We start from the raw sequence: 24,880 nt of genomic DNA, 5'->3' as shown, positions 1-24,880 counted from the left end.
TGTCACCACAATGTTCATGGAACATTGTCATCTCTTAAAGGAAGGACGGTCATTAGGTAAGACTTCTCCCCTCCAGAGACAGTAGGAGGAAGAGGGGAGGGGAGACTATTGTCCTTATTTACGGGGCTTATTTATTTCAGTCTTTAGCTGCTTCTTGAACTTTTAATCTTGTATTGGTCCACACTAGGGTGGCATTTGGGAAACTGGCTTATTATATAGATCACTCCCTTTTCAAAAAGTAACTAGTACCAGCCAGGGCCCCAGACTCCTGGTCCTTCATATATATATATATATATATATATATATATATATATATATATATATATATATATATATACTATCTATCTTAATGGCAGAATCCATGTCTATTTATCTTGGTAGCCCCACAGTGTCTCGTATCTTAGTACTGAGCCTGATACATAATAGATATTACTCATTTAAAATATACCGAAGGCTTTCAAGTTCAATGCACTGTGTTTGCTAGGTGTTGGAACCACCATTGAATACGTATTTATTGAGTGAATTATTGCACATGACTTTACATTATGATTTTTATTTCCTTTTCCCCATGCTTGGAGGGAAATGATCTCAAACTACCACATCCTAGACCACTGGCCTGTGAGTACTTACTCCTTGACTGACATTTACCATTTCTGTGATTTTCCTCAGTTTATGTTTCTAGTCTTAGCTCTTACTGTTCTCCCATAGCTTGCACTCAGTCCGCTCCAGACTAGCTGCCCTTCACAGTCACCCCTAGAGCATTTCCACACTTATGATGTTCCTTTCATCTGAAATGCCCTTTCTTGCCAGTTCACTTCCTTTTTACCCATTCAGATCTATTATTCAATAGATGATGAGCTCAGGTACCTACCCAGGACCCCATGCTTTCTGTATTCAGAACATTGCAGCATTTTCATAAACTTTTCTTAATATAATTACCACTTATGTATTTCCTTTAGCTTCTATATTGAAAGCTTCTGGAGGACAGAGTCTGTGTTTCATGCCATACTGTGTCCCCTCTCAGTACCTTGCACTTTGCAGATGTTAATGAGGTGGAACTCACTGGAGCCCCAGCAGTCCTTGTGTTGTGTCTGACGCGTGTTAAGAATCTCTGCAGCCACTACATTATTCTGGCCTGATTATCCAGTGTCTGTACAGTCTCAAATTTTGCCTTTCTTTTTGTACTCGGAATGTAGTCAGAGGACAGAAAATGAAATTAGGATCTTTCCTCCCCTTCTTAATGTTGATGAGAGGGTAGTTAACAAAACAAAAACAAAAACATGATTATTTGAAAGTTTAAAATGAATGGCTGCAAGACAGATTAAAAATTATTAGTTACTTCTTCATCAGTGGACCTCATTTTCATCAATACTCACAAATTGCGTGTTGTTGCCTTGCTCTGAGGGCCCGTGGGTGGACAGCAATCTGAAACTCCCTTTTTTTTAATAGTCACATTAGCTGCCACTTAGGAACTCTTCGTCCAGCCCGGTAAGAGGACAGAGAAAGGAACAAAAGGTGCGATGGCAGATAGAAGAGGGGTGGGGCAGAGGCCTGCCTTTATTTCCTTTGCAGTTCAATGAGTTTGGGTCTTGCCTAGATATGACCACTGAAAGGGAGAAAACTGTTTACTGTGGGCAAGTACTGGAGGCCAGAATGTTCTTGGGGATGTAATGCTGTAAGGACATTCTTACAAGCTCATTAGTTTTCCTGCCATAGAGGCATTGGCACACTCAAATGCCAGACGACATTGTGTCAAAGCAACAAGCCCAGAATCCTAGCAACAATGTTAAATGTTGGAAACTTATTGAAAATGACTCTTTTCACATTAGGAAGTTTTGTTGGCAGAGAGGAAAGCAGATCTTGCCCTTTGCCAAAGCTTAGGAAAACTGGTGTACATTTTTCTTTTGCTCAGCGCTTGCTGTTTTGTTAGAAATTTTAGCTGATGCAGAGATATTATACTTGCCCTTAGAGAACATTTGTCAAGAGAAGAGAATTCTAAGGAATGATGAAGTCTTCTTTTTGGAATGTTTATTCTTTAACAGCATCAGCAATTTGTTTCGTTGTTGCCTTATTTACTTTTGTTTGGTAAGCCTCTGGACCTTTATCAACCCAAACGGGAATCTCTAAATTTGATCAAGTAGTAAAAATGAAAGAAGCGCGATTTCCCCCGTTTACTTTTCTTTTTAAGAAAATTTTGTGTACAGTTAGATTTTTAAAAATAGTAACTTTAAAGTTTTATGTTGAGGGTTTGGAAAAAGAAAGCCAACAGTAATCGCATGACAAACATTGTTAAATCTATCTTCATTTTTACTGTCTATGAGAAATGGACAGCTTCAATAATAGTGGGCCATTATAGAGGGTTTAAAATAGTCATGAAGTTTTCTGTGATTCTTGTAATTTGGTTCAAATGTAAGTGCATCTTCTGAAAGATTTATATTTTGTTTGCAGAATGCCCAGAAACTGTCCTTGAAGGTTAATCTAATTGTTAACCGTTGGGTTTCTCTTTCCTAAGTAGAGACGTAATTGCCATCCACTTTGTTTAATTTCACAATGCTCTTTGTATAAGAACCCTATGATGATGAGTTGCATCATGAGTTTAGTTTCTGAAAGTTAGTTTCAGCAAGGACATGTATTTGCTTAATGTTGCAGGACAGGTAAAATGTGTGTAACCCTGTGTATTGCCACCTGTAGCTTTTCTGTCACAAAAATTTAGTATCTGACCGGGGTGGTCTGTTTACCTCTGGTATGTGGTGCCATCTTATCTTGAAGCTTTTTTTAGATGTTCTATTTTTTCATCTCAAACTATCCTCTTTCATATTATGCTGTAACCATCATGTCATTTCAGAGTCTTTGTAAATAGGCAGGATCCACACTTCTAAATACATGTTTCCCAGTTAATAGTTTCATCTCCACGAAAGTGGTGCAGAGGAGGAACCCCTGTGGCAGGGACTGCGTTTGCTTCATGTCCAAAACCCTAGAGGACATCAGAACAGTTCATGACCGCGGGAGAGTCTCCATGAATCTCTGTCGAATTGAAGTGGTAGACCACATATCTCTCCCCTCAGATGGTGAAATTAAGGCCTGTTCTCCATGCGTGCCTTTTCCCTTCATCCAGCCTCTGGCCTCTTTTTTATTTTACCTGTTTATTTAGGCTTTTGCAAGTTTTCAGTACCCGTTGTTTAGTCCCCTGGAGAATTCCATGAAAGCTTCTGAGCCACGGCTTACCATTTTTTATTTTCTCTTCCTGCTTTGAGGAATATGTGTTTTCTGGGTGGAGGAGGTGGTGTTTATCATCATAAATGCAGCTGTTGGCACCGACCACCTTTATCAAAACCCAGGAATGTGGCCCAGAGCCAAGGCAGAAATGCACACTTCTGAGCGGAGGGTTTTTCAGCCATTTAGAACTGACAAGCGAGTGTCAGAAGCAGAGCCTGGGACAGGATGTTGTCTGGACCTGCCTGGTTTAATTTAGTGTTTAGTGTCTAGCAATTGTGTCCTCTCTTTCCTCTGCTACTTATGAGCCCCTTGCTGCAGGGGGAGCTGACTTCCTTTATGAACAGCGGTGGCCACTCCTGCTCAGTTGCCAAGCGTTCTCCTCTCTTCTGTCCTCAAAGGACAGAGGCTGTTCTGTAGATGCGTAGTTTCAAAGCACAAAATAAAATAACAAAAGAAGAAAGCCATCATGGAGGTTTCTAAAAATGAAATCCATTCTTCCATTTTTAATGACAAATTTATTTTCATCCTTCAGTATACTTCTATTTCTTTATAACTGTCTTCGCCCATATTTACGTTTCTGTATTCTGTGTAAATACGAATTTGTTAATCTACCATTAGTGGGCCTTTGCTTTGAGTTGTTTTACCATGTCAGTGGCATGTATTTATGTCTTTAATTTTTTTTATATTTAAAGACGATAAAAAGCATATATTTAAGAACATTTTGGGGAAAAAAATCCCTTAGGTCTCATTCCTTTCACTCAGCTATTTTTGCTAATGTATATCGCTTTCCAGTTGAGCACATATCTTGCATAGCTGTTATGAAAGGACGCTTTTTGTTTGTTTAAAGTTTAACTTGTCATGATCCAGCCCCAGTCTCTAATTCACTCTCCTTTGGATTTATAGAATGCTCAGACAAGTTAAAGACCTGTGATTTGTGGCCGTGGTTCCAAGCAGAGCTAATTGACTCCTGTGGGAATAAAATGGCCTATATGGGAGAAGAGCTTCAGTGTCTTTAGAACTACCTCTAAGCAGATGAGGTGGCCAGGATCATCCACCACTAACTCACTCAGTTTATTGTGCTAGTAACGACTAGCTTAAATGGAGATGATTTTAATAGGAACAGAGAAAGTCTCATTGTAAAGACTTTATGTTTTATCCAGAAAAGTATTCCAAAACGTATATGTCATTTGAACAAACTCTTATTCTTTAATTAATGATGAATGCTTCTAAAGTTTCCATTGCATTTTCAGTCACATTTTGAAATGTGATGATTTTTTATCTCATTGTGCTCAGCAGCAAACTACATCTTTTCCTGTATATTGTGGCACTTGGTCAAAATATGAAAGCTATTTGTTTTTAACCATTTAGAGAAATTGTCATTTACAATCAAGGTAGAAAATGGAATAATTCTAAGGTTTCTGCTAAAAGCAATTTTAGTATGTGTTTTTATATTAGAATATGTAGGTGGTATTTCTTTTCTAATATGCACAGCTTAAAATAGGATGGCCCTGCCTATAGGTGTTGATATTTGTTTTTAAACAAAATAAGGAATAACAACAGATCATTTGTTCTTAAGATTGTGATTTTTAAAAGAAGCAATAAGCCCTGACTGGTGTGGCTCAGTGGGCTGGGCAATGTCCTGCAAACTGAAGGTCACCCATTTGATTCCCAGTCAGGACACATGCCTGGGTTGTGGGCCAGGTCCCTGGTGGGGGGCAGGCAAAAGGCAACCATTCTATGTTCTTTAGCACATTGACGTTTCTCTCCCTCTCTTCCAAAAATAAATAAATAAATAAATAAATAAATAAATAAAATCTTTTTAAAAGAAGAAATAAGGGTCTAATAATTCTAAGAATAAAAATAATGTACCACTATCTATTTTCCTTGAGTCTTCCTTTCTATTTCACTTATTGATTTTGCTTAGTAGACTGTAATTGGTTGGACAGTTCTGGAATTTTAGGAAAATAAGGTTTTATATAATAATAAATCATTTCCCTGGCTCTTTGATTATAAGGCTTTCTGTGTGGGCAGGAGTGTTAGTTTGCTTTTTCTATAGGGGTCTTTTCAGGGTTTACCTCTTCAGGAAATATACTTGGCTTCTGATCTCCATAATGATAATTAATAACTGACATGGAAAGGAACAAGAGGATGTCACCAGTAGGAAAAAAAGGGGCTGTGATTTAAGAATCAGATCCCTCCCTAGCAACTGTAGGCCTAAATTACTTAAGAGAAGCTAAGGCTGATCCTGAAGTATAAGTGCAAGTGGTTCATTCCTGAACTTCAGACATTCCTAATTTGTCTGTCATTTGCAAAGAGAGCTTTTCACATAATTTCTTGAATTATTTCTTGTCTTCAGTAAAGGACACAGTAACTTGACCTCTATGTGTTTGTTATTTGAAGGCTCAGAAGCCCTAGAAAGCCTTCTCTGAGCCTTTAGGCTGGGAATGGAGGCTCCCTTCTGGTGCCGTAGCTCCTGGGGCATGCTTTTGTATTGGCTTTTAATCACGTACTTCTGAAATTGTTATTTCTGCTGTCTCCATTATTGAGTACTATATGCTTTTTCAGTACTTCCACAGTATTTGGCTCACGATGCTTAATAATTGTTAGTTGAAGTGAACTAAACTGAAAGCCAAATAGCAAGCATAAAAATGGGCTGTCTTATGCCTTAAGCTAACAATGTATTTGATGAGTGTAATATTCTGTTATGATGCATATTGAAACATTGAAGAGTAAAGGTCAGGGAAACTTGGTTTATTATTCTAATTTAGTGTAATTTTTTTAGTTTGTTTCCTTAAGGAACTGAGAGTCATATGACTTATGTCTGCGCTTCATCTGTGTATTCCATGTGCTTTTGTCTCTACAAAGGGGATGCGTGGAAAGGATTTGGGGCCGTTTCCTCTGTGTCACCTGTGCTTGGGTGCTGCGAAGAGGAGTGACAACAACCACTTTGCAGTGCCTGGGACGGCCATTTCACTTTACGTTAAAGATGAATAAACTTAACATCCTGAGTAAAGAGGCAGAGGTCAGCTACACTCACCCATAGTAAGAGCAGGTGGGAGATATGCGTGGGGGAGCGGGTGCTTGTTTCCAGGGGCAGCTGCTGAGGGATTTGCAAAAGAGACAGAGTTTGTCATCAAGATGGAGGTTCAGTTCTCAGTATTCCTGGCAACCCCTTGGAAATACCGGCAGGAGAACAAACACTAAGGTGATCCATGAGCCGTGACTTGTACATCATGAGCTGTCCATGAGTCTGAGAAACCCGGGGGATGTTGATGGGGGCAGTCAGTGGAGTCAAGACAGAGGGAATTCTCAGCAGGAGGGAGCATTGTCCAACCCACAAGGGTGGGCAGGAGGAGCTGGGAGGAACCAGCCAGACAGCTACCAAGCGGAGGCGGTTAATGACCAGGCAAGTCAGAAGAGACGTGAGAAAAGATGTTGGGCAACTTGTATCTCTGTCACTGTGGACAGCTTCCGTAGCCTCCCTGAGTGCTGGGTTTCTTCGCAAAAGGTAAAAGATACTATCTGCGCCTTGGGGTAGTTGTGGGGTTCCTCACCCTACAGATCTAGTGTGAATCTCCCTACAACGGAAGGGCCACGCCCCTAGGGGTTCTTTAGCTCCTGTTTTGGACACAGTAGAACTGTTTTTAAAGAGCAAATGAAAATCCAACACTTGATCCAGAAAGGATCACCTGTCAGAGAAGCTCTGGATGGGGATCAAGCTGGTGATAGACTCTCAGGTTACCAAGAGCCTTCATTACATATAACTTCTGAATATTTAATATACCAGCCCATGTTTATGATCTACAATTCCTCTATTTCTTTACTTTAAAAATAGTGTTCACCCGATATAGAAAACTGTGTTTTTAAGGGGAATTGAAGGAAAGAGTCTGACATTTATGGGGCCTCTGAGTGCCAGATTTTTTCCCCTTTACCTCCATTATTTTCATTCGATTCTCACAGCCACCCTGTAGAATTCATTATCATCCTTGTGTAGTGGATAAGGAAGTCGAGGCCAAGACAGGACAAATCTAGTGGCTTCAGGTCATCAGCTCTTAGCAGATAGAGCCAGAATTTGGACCCAGGTTTGTCAGGTGTTAATACCAGTGCTCTTTATGCTACCACAGTTGCCGAAATGCAGAACACTGCCTAGAAGGAGAGGTTTCAAAGAGCACAGCAGCCCCTGCCCCAGGGGTGTCTGGGAGGCTGGGGTCCTGCCTGGTAAACCTGGGGCCCAGCCATGGCTGGCCCATGGCAGGCTGTTGGTAAATATTGACGGAGTGAGGGAAAGTCACATGTTAAGGTTGCAAACAAAGTATTTGAGCAAGTGGCAGGTTGTCAGCAATATGAAATTTGTCATCAACATTATTGGATTACTGAAAAATATGCGACATTTATTAACACAGGCTCCACTCAAATGGCTTTGCAGTAATTTCAAAGATCTGTGTTTTGAATGGGACAATGTGTGAAAAACTGACACAAAATAAATTCAAAAGATGTCAACAATTTTTTAAGTGACTAAAGAGGCACACACTGCCTCTGGAAGAAAGTAAACCGATAAGCCTAAAAATATCTTTTAAAAAGTAATGATGTAAATATTGATTCATGTATTCTTCATTTCTTTAGCACTGAAGTTTAAATATTCAAAAGTTGCCATTATGGAGATTTTTAAAAGCACTATTTATTTTCATGTAAAAGACCGCACAACTTTCAGTCAGATTGAAAATTAAAATGTACAGTTCTTGGCCCAGTAAATGAAGCTATTAGCTGTACGTTTTATAAGAATTTTGATGATAAAGAGGTAGGGCTAGGTAAACTGGCATTTTATTAGTAACCACAGAACCATGGATTTATGAAGCTGGGGATCTGATGGAAATTCTTCTTGGTTAAGAAAATCAAGTTTAGTTAAATGGGGGTTTTTCACCACAGGTAGAAAGGCACCGCCTGGGCCGCGGCGCTTCTCCCCGGCACCCCAGTTCTTGCTCCCCGAGCAGGCAGGGGCTTTCACGGGAGACCCAGGTGTGTCAAGATGCCTTTTCCTTTCCATCCATTTGGTCCAAGTGTATTTAGAACTAGCAAAAACCAATCCTGTCACAGTAAAGAAGCAAGCTTCCCCGCCACCCAAGTGCCGTTAGGGCTGTTCACTTTCCTTAAAAGTTCATTTCACAATTTTAGTGAAGATACGCCAAGTATTTCAAAATTCTCACAACTTTTGTTGAGACTGACCGTTTCCTTTTCTTGAGGGGAATGGAAGGCCCCTTGCTTTGTGTGAAGAAGCTGTCTCAGACAACTGGCAGCAGCCGTCTAGGTAGTCTTTCAGGGGAAAGGGAGCCTTGGTAGTCACAAGGAACTTGACATTGATTATGTCTATACCACAGGGTGAAAGGAGCTGCCATCTTTCCTATGGCTGTGTTTGTATAGACAGTATAATTCTGTGGCCTGCAGGAACTACAAATTATTTTTAAGTGGTTATTCTGATGGAAAAACTTGATTTGTATCAAGTAGTTGAAAGCAAACTTAATTTTCATCTGTTGAGCCTCTAAACTTCACGTAAAATATGCTTTTCGTAACACCGAAGAAAAAAGACATTTATTTTCATAAATTATCTGGTTGCAGTATAAGTTTTTAATTCCTTTCTAGTTATATCTATATCCTAGCATATATTATAGCTTCTTAAATAATATTAAATATATGAGGTCATTTAAATAGTTCTCGATGATTCGTTGTGGTCATTTGTTATGGACGTCTAATTAGGGTCATTTTTGATTTCTCTCTCTCTCCCCCAACTCCCTTTTTATTCTCTTTTGGAGGACAGTTAACCTTGCTTTTTCTTTATATACAGTATGGGTTTTGGGGTGACATGAGAGTGAATGAACATTGTTGGATATTCTAGCAATGATATTCATTTGTAATTTTTTAAAGCATAAGACACAAAAAATGTTATTTCTTCAAAAAAATTGTATTGGCCTTGCTTACATTTATGAGTAGCAGCCCTTCCCTCCAGCCATCATCCCCAAGTTCAGTGATGCAGTTTGCTGAGTGCTTGCTGTGGGCAAAGCACTGCACTAGAAATGTCAGGGGAAGCTCGGAATTATCGTATGGCCAGTCCGTACCCTTAAGGGACTTGTCCTCTAGACCTCACTGTCTGATACACTAGCCCGAGACTCCGGAGTTACTGAGCGCTGCAGGGTGGTTAGTCGGAGAGACCCCGGGCTCGCCGAGCACTGCAGGGGGGTTAGTCGGCATTGACGTGTTTTGTACATGTACTCTGTGGCTGAATTTCAGAGACTTAGTGTAAATAAAGAAGACAAAATGTCTTAATTTTTATGTTGATTGCATGTTGAAATAATAGTATTTTGGGTTAAATCAAATAAATTATTAAAGTGTATCTCATCTGTTCCTTTTTATACTCTTTGTAATGGTTACTAGAAAATTTAAATTACGTGTGGTGACTCTCATACTTTTTGGAGCAGCACTGGTTGTGTCCCTGCTTCCTTCCAATGCTATCAGTAAAGGAAAGGACTCACCCACTGGCAGGACTTCAGTATTTTTCCCGTAAATACTCATATTTTTTATCACAACAAACAACAGCAGCCAAAGTATAACAGGATAAGAAATCAGAGTATATGATTTCTTATTAGCCTTTTAAGTAACTGATTATTATGTAAATACATGGCTAGATAGTACAGTTTTTTTCTTCCACAATATTTTTTTTAAAAGATACTGAAACCTAGGTTCCCAGCTGCTTAGAATAGAAATAATAGAAAGAAATGGGGTGCAGGGGAGAGCCATCCATGCATAATGATGACTGTTTCAACTACATTAAGCAAAACAACAAGAACAACAGTATGGTGCTTACCAGAGGGAAAGGTGGGGGAGGTAGGGAAGGGTGAAGGATGATAAATGGTGATAGAAAGAGACTTGGCTTGGTTTGGCGAACACACAGTACAGTGTATAGATGATGTATTGTAGAATTTTATCCCTGAAATCTATATAATTTTATTAACCAGTGTCACCCCAATAAATTCAATTGCAAAAAAAAAGATCAGGAAGCACATCTGAGATTGCCACTTGTCTCAAAGTGACATAGGCAGAAAATGCTCTGATAAAACCCTTATTAAATGCTTCTTGTAGGAGAGAATGATGACAGTAATAATAGTAAGTGATAAGACAAACCACATTATCTAGATTTGACATGTATTGAGGGCATCAAGAACTTTGGTAGGCATTTCTATGTGATCTTGACCAATACAACAACCCTGGAAGATGTACAGTCATCATAGCTTTTGTTTCAATAGCATCAGGCCAGGGTGAGTTGCACAGGAAGTGGTAGTATGGAGTCAGCCCCAAACTGTGGCCGTCAGACGTGCTGTGTTAGCTACCGTGGAGACCATTGGTCAGCTGACTTCCCTTTTATGAGAACAAAGTATTGGTAGCTAGAAGTGAGCGCTTAGAGGTCAGCTTTGTGTAACCTTTAGCCACTTAGATTTGTGAGATTAATTTGGGGGTTCCTTTCAGGCGAATTTCTTTATCACTGCCCAGTAATCCCAGTAAAGAAGACTTGAAGACTTGTAAAGTCATAGTGAAGTCAATCTCCACAGTGCGAAAACATTTGTTACTTCATTTGTGCTTTACCATGCCCTTTAAGGTAATTAAGGACAAGTAATTACTTTCTTTATTTTATAAAATTAGTGGCTGAGGTGTCAAGAGATTTATTGACCTTCCCAAGACTGCACAGCCAGGAACAGGGGAGCAAGGAGAACTCCGCTCTGGCTGGCAGAGTGGGCCAGCCCGGCAGCCGTGGGGATCTGGTCAAGCCATTTTCAGGACCTGACTTTGCACTTAGCAGCTGTGACTCTGAGCACTGAGTCACCCAGGGCCCAACCAGAAGAAATAGTATTTTCCTTGAGAATTAAATCTAGGGGATTGCTATAGGTGCTGGAAGAACCTCAAGGCCAAACAGAGATTGGCAACAGCAGAAAACCATCCCACCTGCAGGCTGGAGAGACAGGGTGCCCACCCAGAGGCCATGGGAACCTCAGCAGGGATGAAGCCACTGCCAGCCTCTCCCCTGCAGAGAGAGGAGGAAGGAAAACCACCCAGATTCCCTCTTTCTCCTGCCTCACCCCCAGTCCTCTGCCAGAGCCTGCTGGGTGTAACCCAGCAGGCAGCCAGCTGACTTGGGATCAAGGAAACCTGCCAAGGACCAGCCCTCTGGTCATAGAGAGCAGAGCAGGGTGGCAGGAAGACCTATCTGCCTGGGCAAACCGTTTAGCCTCTGAAGCGTTTAGGACTCCTTAAGGTCCTGCCTAAGGACTCAGGGATTCAAAGAGAGAATGTTCATAAAGTGCCTGTGTGTAACGGGAGCTCCCCAAAGGTTAGCCCATCTCTCCTTTCCATGGGGACAACTACACTTAAGGTGGACAGTAGTTACCATGTGGCCTAAAAAGCTTAAGTGTGTGTGACAAATGAGAATTTACATCCTGGTCCTCTGTCTGAGCACTGTGAGAAATCATGGATTATTCTGGTTCCTCTCCACACTTTGTCCTCTTTATTCTGTTTTGCTGTTTTTTCCTTTCTCAATTTTTAAAGAAAACCCACTGCATCATCTACATCAAGGCCCCTTCCCATTTCGTCCTGGGGCCAGGGCCTGTGAGAGCTAAGACTGTTCTGAGGGCGCTCAGACAGGCCATGTCGAGGGTTCGTTTCCTCATTTTCCAAGTCCTGTCTTATTTTGGAAAGCTCTTGGTCTCAAGTTTTAGTTTTATTAAATTAAGAAATGTTCTACAGTAATGCTTTTAAAAGCACAACTAAATTACTTGAAAAAAAAAGTGTAATTAGAATAAATGTGGTTCAGCTAAAACTTCAGCTTTTTCCAGAGGACAGAATGTGATTTCTGTGTTGCCATTATAATTTCCAGTAAACCCAAGTGAATTTTGTATCATATTTGGATTGAGAGAGGAGGAGAGATGCATAAAATCAAATTAAAAGATAAACTGTTTGCTAATCCAATTTTTAGACACATTAAATGTCGTGAGCCACAAACTCCACTCAGCAGCCTTACAAAGGATTTCTGAACTTGGAGAGTTGAGTTTTGAGGTGACTATAAGAGAGAGAGTCCTAGTTTGTCAATGGTGACACATACGACGGTGATAATGTTATATGTGTGTGATACATTTGTTTTTTGAAATTTAAAATGAGAACTACAATACACATGCATATTTTGGGGGAGTGGGTGTGATTTGATCTCCAGAAGAATGATCTATAGTCTGTTAAAATGGTCAATTGGAATAGCCCAGCCACAGGTTCCTTCACCCTGTTTCGCATCTTCCTTCCTTGCTGCAGCTCCGAGACCTCACGCCCCGCCTCCATATCCCCTTCTCACAACTGTGTCTCCTCTGTGAAGGTCTCCCACATGTTACCTTCTCTGCCTAGTGCTCACCCACACCTGTGTTTATCACATCCAGCAGGTCACAGTCCCCGTGTGTGTGGATTCTCCTTCTGTGTGAACTCCACAGGCATTGCAGGACGATCAGACTATGGGAGAGGCATGAGTTGAGACTGGGAAACCTGAACTGCAGTGTCCAATGGTGTGTGATGAACCCAGGCCAATTTCTGCAGGGCTTCTCCTCATGGGACTCACGGGAGAGCAGAACTCTGTCTGCCCAGCCAGGCCCATGCAGATCAGAGGGGAACTTCAGCTGGGAGCTGGGCAAAAACTCAGCTGTAGCCAGGCAGGCTAGGGGTTGGGCTGCGGGTCCATCCTACAAAGCAGCAGATGATGGGGAGAACTGTAGCAGCCTCAGGACGTAAAAAAGAAGTAGCTCTAGGACTACTCCGCCTGTCCACTGGTTCAGGGCAGCAAGAAAGACGATCCAGACCTCACAAACAGGTAGAGATGAGTAGAGACTTGGCTGGACAAGGTGAGGCCTGCCTGTCTGCCACATCCCTGAAGCTGAAATTAGACTTTGGTTATACCTGGCTCTTCAGTGCCTGACAGTTAGTAAGGACTGAACACACTATTAATAAAGTCACTTTCAAGTAGGGTGGCCATACGTTTCTTTGTGCCCAGAAAAGTCCCTGTTGCTGTGGCCTATTTATTAATAAAGCCCACCTTTGGTCCCAGAAGTGTCCTGTCGAGATGTCAGTCTACCTCGGGGGAATAGAGTCTACCAGTTGCTAGTGGTTCCCACCATCCCTGTGGTCTGTCGGGCGGGGGGCCTTGAGCCTTTCGCCCTGAGCCGCAGCCTTCTGTGGGGACACTGCTTCCCAACGTGCTCCCCCTGAAGGTCTCCTCCGTACGCAGCCCGGGCCTTGGCGAGTCAGTGCAGAGTCACACAAGGGGACTGAAGGGTCCGCTGCAGGACTCTCGGGAATCAAAGCACTGACAGAAGTGGGAGCTGGTATGGCAGCCCGATTCTTGGAATAAGGACAGCATCCTGCATAGTAAGGGTTTTGGTGATTAGTTTGTAAGTAGAATTGGCCCTTGTTTTTACTCCTGGGTAACTTCATTGAAACAAAGACAGTGTAATTAAGTCAGTCATTTTAAGCTTATATTATAACACCTTTATGTAAAATCTAAGCATGCCTTATAAGTACCTATATTTTATTCTCACACCAGTATCCTGAAGCATAGCAATAAGAAGCCCTTCTAGACCCAACTGTCAAACTGAAGTTTCCAGTATGTCCTCTGTAGGGTTGCCTGAGCTGCTCGTTCTATACAATTATGTTCTATACAATTATTAATGGTGCATGCTGTTCCGTATTACTTGAAATGCGAGCCAGATTTAGGAAGCTGTATTTAGAATGAGTTTTGTACCTGCCGTGTGGATTTAATTGTACAGTTGCTATTTGTACTTTTCTCCCAGTAGTTAGGTTTACAGCCGTGAGGGGTAGAAATGGTGACACAAGATTTCACTGAGGCAGTTAAATCGCCTCAGCCACTGGCAGCCCAGGCCATTTAAGATGCATTAATGATGAGATTTTGCTGGTTTTTAAAACTGCTTTTCATTTCAGTTTGAGGAGCTAATTAATTTGGAAGGGACTTGTGGTTTTAAAAGGGAATACGATGATTCAGGAAAATGGCAGACCTGGACCCTCTTCTGCAGTCCAAACTGGCATTGCAAATGCTCTAGATTAGCCACTGAGTGTTATGGATTCCTGCCATGTGGGCATTGGCATTTTTTTATTGATTTCTTAACCCATGTGGCTTTTAATAAAAAAAAAAGGGGGGGGGAGCTTACTGTGGCCACGACATAAAGTGTGAGTCTGTCGTTGCTGTAAGTTCAGTAGATACAAAGTTGGGGAAGGCACACAGGTGGGTGTCCCTTCTGCAAGGTTTGTGTTTGAATATTTGCATTTGCATATAATGCTTCCAAGTAGAAAAGCAGAGGGTTTGGGATTGCCTGTAATTTAAAAATTTGTCAATAAGTAAATATATTTGGATTGTAACAACAAGTACTATAACATTTGGAGATAATTATAACTGTTTCAAGGTTATTTTTAATGTATACAGGTTTCTCTCTGGTGTTGAAAATGGTGATCCTTCAAATGATAATCTTTGAGTTCATTCATTCATTGGGGGTGGGGTCAATAAACTGTATCACAGTTAAACATGGTATATCCTTTAGCTCAGTTTTATTAGACTGTTAAGGCAGAAACAAAATAAATACCTACGTGAATGGGCTGGTGATTTTTGAAATTATAAAACAAATGAGACCTTATTCATTTGTTGACCCTTCAGAAAAGCTGGTGAGTTGTGTTTGCACACATAGGAAAAGTGCACATGATTATTGGTTTTGTATTTGTTTGTATTTCTTCTGCCTGTGGCACAGGAACATGAACTCCTGAGGCTGCGGAGGCCTTTGCAGACAAGGTGCTGACTCCTCTCCCACGAGGCTGGAGGCTGGCAGCTGGCGCCCCGCCCCGCAGTGTTGCCCGCAGGGCTCACCCCCAGCCTTTTGCCTGCCCGCCTTATCCTGCCTCCCTACCCTTGCCTGCCGGGCTTCTCTAGACAATACAAGCTCTTTCCTATCTCACGTCTTTGCATACACTGTTCCCTCCGATTAATTAGCCTTCCCTTCCTTCTCATTTCCCATTAGGATCCAGCTCGAAAGTCACCCCTGGGGGGAAGTTAGTGATGATCTCCTCTTCTGCTTTTCTAAGGACTTTGTTCCTTCACAGATATGTGTGTTTCTCTCTCTCTCTCTCTCATTAATTCCCCCTTTTTACTGGGCAGATTCCTTCAGCATAGAAACCTGCTCTAATAGCTCCAATGTGAGTAAAGAAGGAAATACTCTCTCTCCCACTCTCTCCCAATTCCTCTCCCTGGCTCCTTCACAGAGTTCACTGGGCTCACTGTCTCCAGGCTTCTTGTCCCTTCCCGTCCCCAGCTCAGTCCAGCAGGCCTCCTGGCCCCTTTTCACTACTCTGAAGCTGCTCTGGGCAGGGGCACCCAAGGACTCCGTGCTGTCAGATCTCTCACACGCCTCACTAACTGAACATCAAAGAAATCATTACAGAAGGAATAAAGGAGCGAAAAGATAGGAGATACAGAAAAAGAACGAGTAAAGCGGCAGATGTGAATTCATCTGTAACAGTAATACCATTATGTGAATGGATTCAGTAATCCAATCAAAGGCAGAGATTGTCAGACTGGATTAAAAAAAAAAAAAAGACCCAACTACATGCTGTCTACACTTTTGGTTCTAAGATAGAAATAGTTTGGAAGCAAAAAGATGGGAAAAGATATATCCTACCAATAACAACTGTAAGAAAGCTGGCGAGGCTATGCTAATATTAGGCCTACTTCACTTTTCTGACCTGAGCTCTCAGAAGCACTGTTGGCTACTCCGTTCTTATTTGAACACTTTATTCTTGGCTGCTGTAACACCACAGTCTTCTGGAGTCACTATCACGTCTTTGGCTTCAGCTTTCTTGCCTCCTGCTGGTCCCTCTTTTTCTAGCCAACCTAAAATGCTGGGACACACCAGATTCAACCCTAGACCATCATCTCTTTTCTCTCTCCTTTTTACTAGGTAACCTTATGTGGCTACCAATGTGCTGTGGCTTCCAAATTTATATCTATAGGCTTGACCTCTCTCCTGTTTCCAGGTTCACACATTAAACTGCCTACTTGACATCTCCACTTGGATATCTAGAGACCTCTCAAACTTACCATGTTCAAAACAAAACTACTGATTTCCTCCCCACCAAAAGACTATTCCTTCATCTCCTCCATTCAATAAATGGCATCCTTGTGCACCATTTAATCAATCTAGAAACTTGGCAGTTATCTTAGATTCTTCCACTTTTCTCATGATTTGCATCCAGTCCACCAGCAAATATTGTCAGCTTTATCATTTAAGTTTCTTGAAGCAATCCACCTGTATTGTCAACCACTCTGGTCCCAGCTACCACCATCCTCTATCTGGGATACTATAATTGTCTCCAAACTGTTTCCCTGCCTCCATTCTTATTCCGTTCAATTCACCTTCTGCCTGGCACTGCTCTAAAAAGGTAAATTAGACCATGTCACTCTCCGTGAAGCAGTTGCCCGCTGAATTAAATCCAAATGATTTAAGATACCTTTAAGATTCTGCAGGATCTAGCCTCTTCCTCTCCCTGTGTGATTTCAGCTCCTTTCCGCCTCCCTAGCTAACTGCTCTACAGCCACCCTGGTCTCCTTTCAGCGTTGGAGTAATCAAGCTCACCCGAGCCTCAGGGTGTTTGCATGTTTGCAGTTGTTATTGCTTTTTCCTGGACACCGAGTGGGACCAGGAGCAGAGGACAGATTCACGGTGGGGGGTGGGGCGGAGGGTGGGGTATCTTCCAGAAGCTTGTCTGGAAGGCATGCAGCACTCGCCCCAGCTGGGACCACCTCTGCAAGTTGGAGACTGGGAACCCTCAGAGGAAGGCCTGAAAGGTTTTATGGCCGATGGCTGCAAGGTCGGGAAGGGGCCTTCAAAACACCCTCCAGGGGTGTCCAACCTGTGGTCCCTGGGCTGCACGGGGCTCAGGATGGCTCTGAATGTGGCCCAACACAAAATCGTAAATTTACTTAAAACATTGTGAGATTTGTGTGTGTGTGTGTGTGTGTGTGATTATGTATCACAATGTATTTATTGTGTGGCCCAAGACAACACTTATTCCAAGTGGGGCCCAGAGACACCAAAAGGTTGGACAGCCCTGCAGGCTATAGCATTGAGAAAGGGGCTCATGAGTTAGAGCAATAGTTTCAAGTTGGGTAAGTCTGGAAGAAAATATTAGAACTTCAGTTTAATTTTGTGGATGTTTTCCAGCATATAGAATTTGTTAGTAGTTAGCACGTGTATTTAACATATAAATAAATGAACATGTCTTGGAAGCATGCTCAACAATAGGATCATATGATCAGTATACAAAAAGCACTTTGTTAAAAAAAAAAAAGTCAGCCCTTTAAAATTGTGAAAACTTCCCAAAAGAGAAAAGCCCAGAAGCAGATGACTTCACTGGTGAATCATCCCAAACATTTGAAGAGGAATGAACACCAGTCCTCCTCAAACTCTTCCATTGAATCTCTCTGGTATTGGTTGTAATGTGTCCTCTTTCATTTTTTATTTTATTTATTTGGGTCTTCTCTCCTTTTTTCTTGGTGATTCTAGCTAAAAGTTTGTCTATTTTGTTTATCTTTTCAAAGAACCAGCTTTTAGTTTAATTTTATCTTTTCTATTTTTTTTTAATCTATGTAATTCATTTTTGCTCTGATCTTCTAACTTTAGGGTTGATTTGTTCTGTTTCTAGTTCCTTGAGATGTTAAGTTAGGTTGTTTATTTGAGATTTTTCTTGTTTCTTAATGTAGGCATTTATTGCTGTGAACTTCCTTCTGAAAATTGCTTTTGCTGTATCCCATAAGTTTTGATACGTTGTATTTCCATTTTGATTTGTCTCAAGATATTTGTTAATTTCTCTTTTCATGTCTTCTTTGACCCATTGGTTGTTGTTTAATCTCCAAACATTTGTGAATTTTCTAATTTTCTTCTTGTTACTAATTTCTAGTTTTATATGATTGTGGTTGGAAAAGAAGATTTGTTTGACTTCAATCCTCTTAAATTTATTAGGACTTGTTTTGTGGCCTAACATATGATCCGTCCTGGAGAGTGTTTCATGCACGCTTGAGAAGAATGTGTGTTCTGTTGCTTTTGGATGAGATTATCCAGATATATATCTACACTCATCTGGCCTAACATGTCATTTAAGGCCAATGTTTCCTTATTGATTTTTCTGTCTGGATGATCTATCAATTGACAGAGATGGGGTAATAAAGTCTTCTACTGTTATTGTATAGCTTTCTATTTCTCCCTTTAGATTTGTTAATGTTTGTTTTATATATGAGGTGCTCCTATATTGAGTTCATAAATATTTACAAATGTCACATCCTCTTGTTGGATTGACCTCTTTACTGTTGAAATTACCAGTCCGTCAAAAGGGGTCACTGTTCTGACTGCTACATCGGTCCAGCCAGCGCAAGACATGGCTCATTCCCTCAGAAAGTTCACTTTCTACTGAGGAGATAAGCCTACCCCACATAAAACAATTAGAGAACTGAATAAGACTATAATTCAGAGTTAAATTATACGGTAGAGACTATAAATACCGTGTGAGTTTGGAGAAGCGACAACAATGAGGGCTGGACTAGCACAGGCTCATGAATGGCTTGGAACTTAAAAGAATATTTTGTAGAAAGCTGAGTTTCCCTTTTGTATGATTCATCATTTTGTGGTTCTTTTGTTTGTTTTTATTATCTAATTGCCCCTGCCCCCAACACATACACACAGTAATTTCATGCGCAAATATAAACCACTGGATTTTAAAAGGACCCCGGAAAGAAGTTTCTCAACAAAATGATATATAAAGAAAATAATAAACAAGGTGATTGCATAATAAATTGTTGGTGAAGCAATTTTCTTTAAAATTTTTAATTTTAAAATAACTGCGGAAATACTGACATTTCTGACTGAGAGAGTTACTATTCTCCCTTCTCTGTGGCAGATGTGGTTCCCTGGGCTTCTTTCAGAGTCCTAACTACCCCCAAGTTGCCATAATTTTCCCTCAATGCCAAGCAATGACAGAGTTAAGGATTTAAAAAATTAGAAAAATAAACTCTTCCTCCTAAGCTGTCCAGAAATGGTGAACAGCCAGTACAATTTAGGGGGAAAAATTGTGATTATGAAGTTGCTCTTAGACTTGACCATATTTGTAGTGAAGGATTCACAGTATGTGATTTGACTTGCATACGTTTTGAAATTCAGTTTGATTTACCAGACAGCTATTAACAGTTAAAATTATGTAACCACATCTTGAAATAGCTCTGTAGTAGAAGAAGTCAGCAGGCTTTATAATGTGCTGGATAGGAAATACCATATACTCAGCTGAGAAACACTGATAGTTTTCACACTAAAGCGGCCCACTTAAGTACCATTATTATAGATCATAAATTAAAATCCATTAGCATCAATATTTTCACTGGAATGTAAAGTAGCGCCAGTGTAGTTTATAGGAGCTCAGTCCTCACCATTGCGTTTTTCATTACTGGAGAAAACCGATGAATTTTATTGCAGCTTACATTGGACACAGATGTACATTATGGTTTTATACATTTACTTTGAGTCAATATTTCAGGAGTAGTGAAAGTGTTCCTCCAAGAGAGTTGTCAGAGAGTTTACTTGTTGTTCCTGCTCTGCCCTCAGCTCTCATCTGCAGGCCTGGGCCAGCAAAGCCTCCCTTTCCAGCTCTCGCCCTCTGCCAGGCACACTGCTCGCTCCTTGGTGCTAGGCTTCTGGTGGAGTCAGGGGTAATTCTTGGTCCCCCAGGTCTAGTTTCAATCTTAGGCTGCACTGTGCACCTGGGCCCCATTAGCTTTCCTGCCCTGCTGCCCAGGGCGGCCAGCCTCTGCCTATACCTGGGCAGAAGACAGCTTTCCGCCTCTTTCCTGGTGGTAGCAGAGCTCTGCTTTTACCAGTGCAGGCTCTGGAGTTCAGGAGGTCCTTCTGCCTTTGGGGCAGTCAGTCTTTGCCCGGCTGCAGAGGTGGATGGATTTTGCTTCTACCCTTCTCCCAGTAGCCGTTGGAGGAAGAGGCATGCTACCCTTGCCCTGGCGGCTGAGGCTTTTGCTTGCTGTGAGAGGATGGTTGGGGAAATAGGCAGTTTCATGCTGTCCCCAGTGGTGGTGTCACCAGCTCTATGCCTGGGCCCAGAGAGTGGCTCTGCCCCCAGTCTTTCTCGGGAGTACTCATGGGGACAAACTCTCCCTGTCTCTGGGGCACCCAGTGAACTCTAAACTATTAGTTAACCTGATAACTGATCACTTAACCTGCTAGCCCACAACTGGCCTTTAGGGATTCCTTAAAATTTCAGATTTTTTTTTCCCTCACCACCTTCCCTGGTGGGCTCTTCCTCCCATGCTCTGCTAAATGTGAAATAGTTTCTGTGTCTTGTATTTCTTTAGAAGGGCACATCCCTCTGGAATCAGTTCTCTTGGTTACCTGGGGGCCGTAATTCTCTGGTGGGTACAAGAAATATTATGATTGTATTGCTAGTCTGGCTTTTTCTCATTCGAGTGGGAGTGGCGTTTTCTTTTGGCTATCTATGTTGGAAGCCGCCCTCGGAGCTGTACTTGCCCGCGACGCACGCGTGGCTTTCCAGTCCCCCACAGGTTCCCCAGCCATTAGCAGGTCTGTGCCCTCATAGACCACTTGCCGAACATGGGCCGGGGTTTGCTTTGGGAAATCCAGTAGAGGGCATCATGGGAAAAGAGACCCATTATTTGCATTGAAGGGCCTTCCACAGGAGTGGAAAGTATCATTTGACTGTACTTGCTTTTCTTTTAAGTCATTTTATTCTTTTTCAAATCATCAGATATTATAAAATGACCTTCAGAGTGACCACTTTTGCTCCAGAGCCTTTTCTTTGTCCTCGTTGCTCATCTTGGAGAGCACGCCAGAGTTGTAAAGATGTGTGAAACGCCTTGCGAGGTGACCCTGATGTGCCCGGCAGGACTGACTCTGTCGTTTCAGAGATGTTGTTATTGAGCAGAAGAAAGGTCAGGCCTTGCTGTTCTCCTTTAATGGGCCTCATGTAGTTCTGGGATGTTTTGTTTTATTTTGTTTTGAGGATAGAAATTTTTTTTTTAGCCCAGTGTTTCTTCAATCCTAGACCCCCTTCAATAAGCATCAAGATCTCATACCCTTCTTTGATGCTATTTATAAGTCAGAGTAAATAACTGGACTCAAAACAAAGCAGAAGGAGGAACGGCTGCTGTGTTTTCACACTACATCCCCTTCCCTGTTCTGTTATGTCCCCCGCCCCCACGCCAGAATCACTGCCTAGCCTCTTGCACTGTTTTTGCCAGTGTATGGGAGCTGAATATTGACTCATCATTTTCTCATGGTGTTTATTGAGAGATAATCACACAGAAAATGGAAACAAATCAGTTTTGAAACACAAGAGAAGTGCAGTAGGTCATAGGTAATTCTCATCCAGCAGGACCTCGGCCCTCTGTGTATCCTAAGACAGACCCCGCCCCCCGCCCCAGCCCCTATAGGCTTCCTTGGCTCCAGAATGAGCTGGATTGGTTGGATCAGTGCTGCCCGCTTTGTTGCTAGCAGAAGAAATGGGGCATACCTCTTTGTTACCTCCCTTTGGGATGAGAATTTATGAAGTTGCCCATATCCGTTTATGAAATTGCTATTACCTTTTCAATATCCCAGATGGTAGTTTTAGTGGCCAAAAGGTAGAGACAAGGTCCTATTAAAGTAGGCAGACTTGTTAGAAATATGTATGTTTCTCCACAGAATTCAGTATGGCTATTTCCATTTCTAATGTTAAATGGAAGTCCAGTAAACAAGTTTATTCTTCTTGAATTTGCTGTGGTAAGTTTGCTTAGCCTCTTCCTGGTTCATTGCTTTCTTAAAATCACCCCTGTTACAAAATTATTATTCTGTAAATAAGTGTTGGTTAAATGCATGAATGAATCTTTAAGCTTCTTTCCAGTTCAAAATTTTATGACTATCTTTATCTAGAATTCATTACTTCAGGGTTGATACAGAGGTGGGTTCCTTAGGAAGCTGGTTTTCTTCCAGACTGGACTTTTGCTTTTTGTTCTTTCTCCTGATGGTACTAAGAGCTGATAGAGTAGCATCAATGCACCAATGGACCAAGTTTACATTTTGTTGTTTTCACCACTGAGAAGCTTTAGATGACAAGTACTTAAAATATACGAGCCAGCTCTGAAATTATTCTCATCAGTTATTCTGAGGCACTTCCATCTGTTTCCTGATAGCCTTACCTGCCAGCGAAGAAGGAGAAACAAACTCTGTCACCCAGGCCTCTGTGTGCTGTGCAGAGGACAGGAGAGTTTAGGCGACAGCGGACAGCAGGGCGAGAAGAGACAGGGAGTGCCTGATGGGGCGGCCTCCTCTCGTTACAACAGCCTGTGCCAGGGTGACTGGCACGTTCAGGTGTGTGATTCGATGGCCTGAAGCCCTCAGTCGTTGCCTGGGCTGGCTTGTGAAAAGCAAGGCAATGGTTTTAAAGCCACAAGTATGGTGTTTATTTAAGCTGTGGACTGTCCGACAGATGTGGGTGCGTGAGCATGTATGTATGTTATTAACCTACTGTGCGGTTTGGCTTTCTCCTTCTTAATAACAAAGAAACCTATGAATTTGGAATATATCACTTGTAATAAATTAGACAGTGGTAGTCAAATATTGGTCAATATGTTTAAAATGACAGAATGAAAGATTACAATGTTGAAAAATGCTATCTGTATTTTTAATGGATCGGTACCTCCATTTATCTTCGTGATTTATTTTTATTAGTGACACCTTTGGGGTATAATTTATAAAGATTATAAAATTTCCTTAATTAGTATGTTGTCTTTTTTAAAGGTAAGTATTTCTTTTTAAAGATAAAGACAGCCTTCATTCTGAAAAATGGGAAATTTATACATTCGTTACATGCCGTTATGCATGGCTGGTTACAGATTTCATGCCAACTTGCTTGAATAGACAGAATAAAATCTGCACTTTAGGGATTTGGAGCAGCTATAACACAATATATCTTACGGATACAGTTACCACAGTTTTTATGTCTTCTACACTTTACTGTTCTGAGGATACAATTGTAAAGAAATACTCTGCCCTGCGGCTTTTATGTTTTATCTTGGCATTCAGATCACAAAAGCCTCTATGGTTCATTTTGAAACTTTGAGGGAAATGATACCCATATGATTTAAAGTTTAAGTTTAATTACCTTCTGCAAATTACTTTTGGAAGTATAGGTAGTCACAAAATAAAAGTGGTTTTAAAATTTGAGATATAGAGAATAGCATAATTGTTTTTCAGAGATTTTATTCAAAATAGGTTCTCTCCAGAGCAGAAAAATTAGAATCACCTTTGTATAATATTTTTCATGCTCTTTATTTTATTGCCATGAAAGTTATATAATCCCAACCTCCATCTCCTTTATTTATGAATATAATGAATTTCTGAAAAATTATCACAAATTCTGTGCACCTCCTGCAAGGCGATACCGCTTTTAAGGTTAAGATTGTGAAAGATGTTGTGAGGTCATTTGAGCAGTTTATATTTTAAACAACAAAGGCATCAGTACATGGAAGGACTTCAACCCACACATAGGTATGGAGTCTGCTCCATAAGGTGGGCACTTGTTACACTATGTAGGAAAGTTGAGGACTGTGTTACTGGTAGTGTGAGCTCCTTTAGAAACAGGTGCTGCCTGAAAATTTTCACTTGGTAGTGTTAATAGTCTGTTAATATCGGAAGCACTTAGGTGACATGTTCTGAGCATTGGCCTGGTGCATGGTAATAGGCTTTAGTAAATCAACTCTGGAATTTTAGAAGCACCTCCTGCTGTAATTGTAATCTAGGCCTCCCGCCCAGACTTAGCAGAACTGCAGCAGTAAAACCGTATCCATCTGAAATATTTAGGACCAGGAATAATCTAATATGAGACTCAGAAGGGCCAGGGTTCTGCTTGAATTCCAGGATCTGCTAATTTCTTACATGGTTCATACTTTGCTGGTTCTGGTCATCAGGTGTGTAGTTTCCAGAAATAACCCAGGCATCTCAGTGAGTCTCAGTGGTTGGGAAGTGGTTTTCAAACTTTCGTTGCCTCCCCATCACCTAGAGTGTTGCCCTAAATGCTGATTCCTGGGTACTGCCCCCTAGAGATCTGATACCATGAGCATAGGAATCTGTATTTTAACCAGGTAACCCAAGTGATTCTGAGGCAAGTGGTCTAGTGACAACCCTTTGAGAAACACTTGTGTAGGAAATGCATGTACGAGCGGGGCCTGTTTCATGGGTATGTGGCCTGTGCAACTGTACAGGACCCCACTTGGAAGGGCCCTGCATGTGGCTTAGTGCTCTTCGGTCACCTTCTTGAAATTCCTAATAATTTTTGCACAAGGAGTCCTGCATTTGCATTTTTCCCCGAGGCCTGAAAATTATGTAGCTAGATCTCTATACAAGATTTGATTGAGTGTTACTGAAATTGTGTTTCTTGGCACCCATGGATTGCAATTATTCCATAATGATTTCTTCTCTGTTTGTATCAGGTTGAAACACCAAGGCCACTTCTAAACTTTAGAAGTGAATGAGTATCATTC

At 41.4% G+C, this 24,880-nt stretch overlaps 1 protein-coding gene across 2 annotated transcripts in view; it reads left to right on the top strand.

Moving 5' to 3' along the window:
* PLCL2 (phospholipase C like 2) overlaps positions 1–24,880 on the top strand; it is a 158,187-nt gene that overhangs the window by 62,546 nt on the left and 70,761 nt on the right. The gene's annotated exons all lie outside the window — the stretch shown is intronic.

Source organism: Pteronotus mesoamericanus, unplaced genomic scaffold (assembly GCF_021234165.1).
Source record: "Pteronotus mesoamericanus isolate MK-2021 breed Mesoamerican mustached bat unplaced genomic scaffold, CSHL_Meso_final scaffold_54, whole genome shotgun sequence".
In the NCBI taxonomy this organism is placed as follows: domain Eukaryota; kingdom Metazoa; phylum Chordata; class Mammalia; order Chiroptera; family Mormoopidae; genus Pteronotus; species Pteronotus mesoamericanus.
Note: the sequence above shows the minus strand (reverse complement) of the source record. Positions and strands in the feature narration are given on the sequence as shown.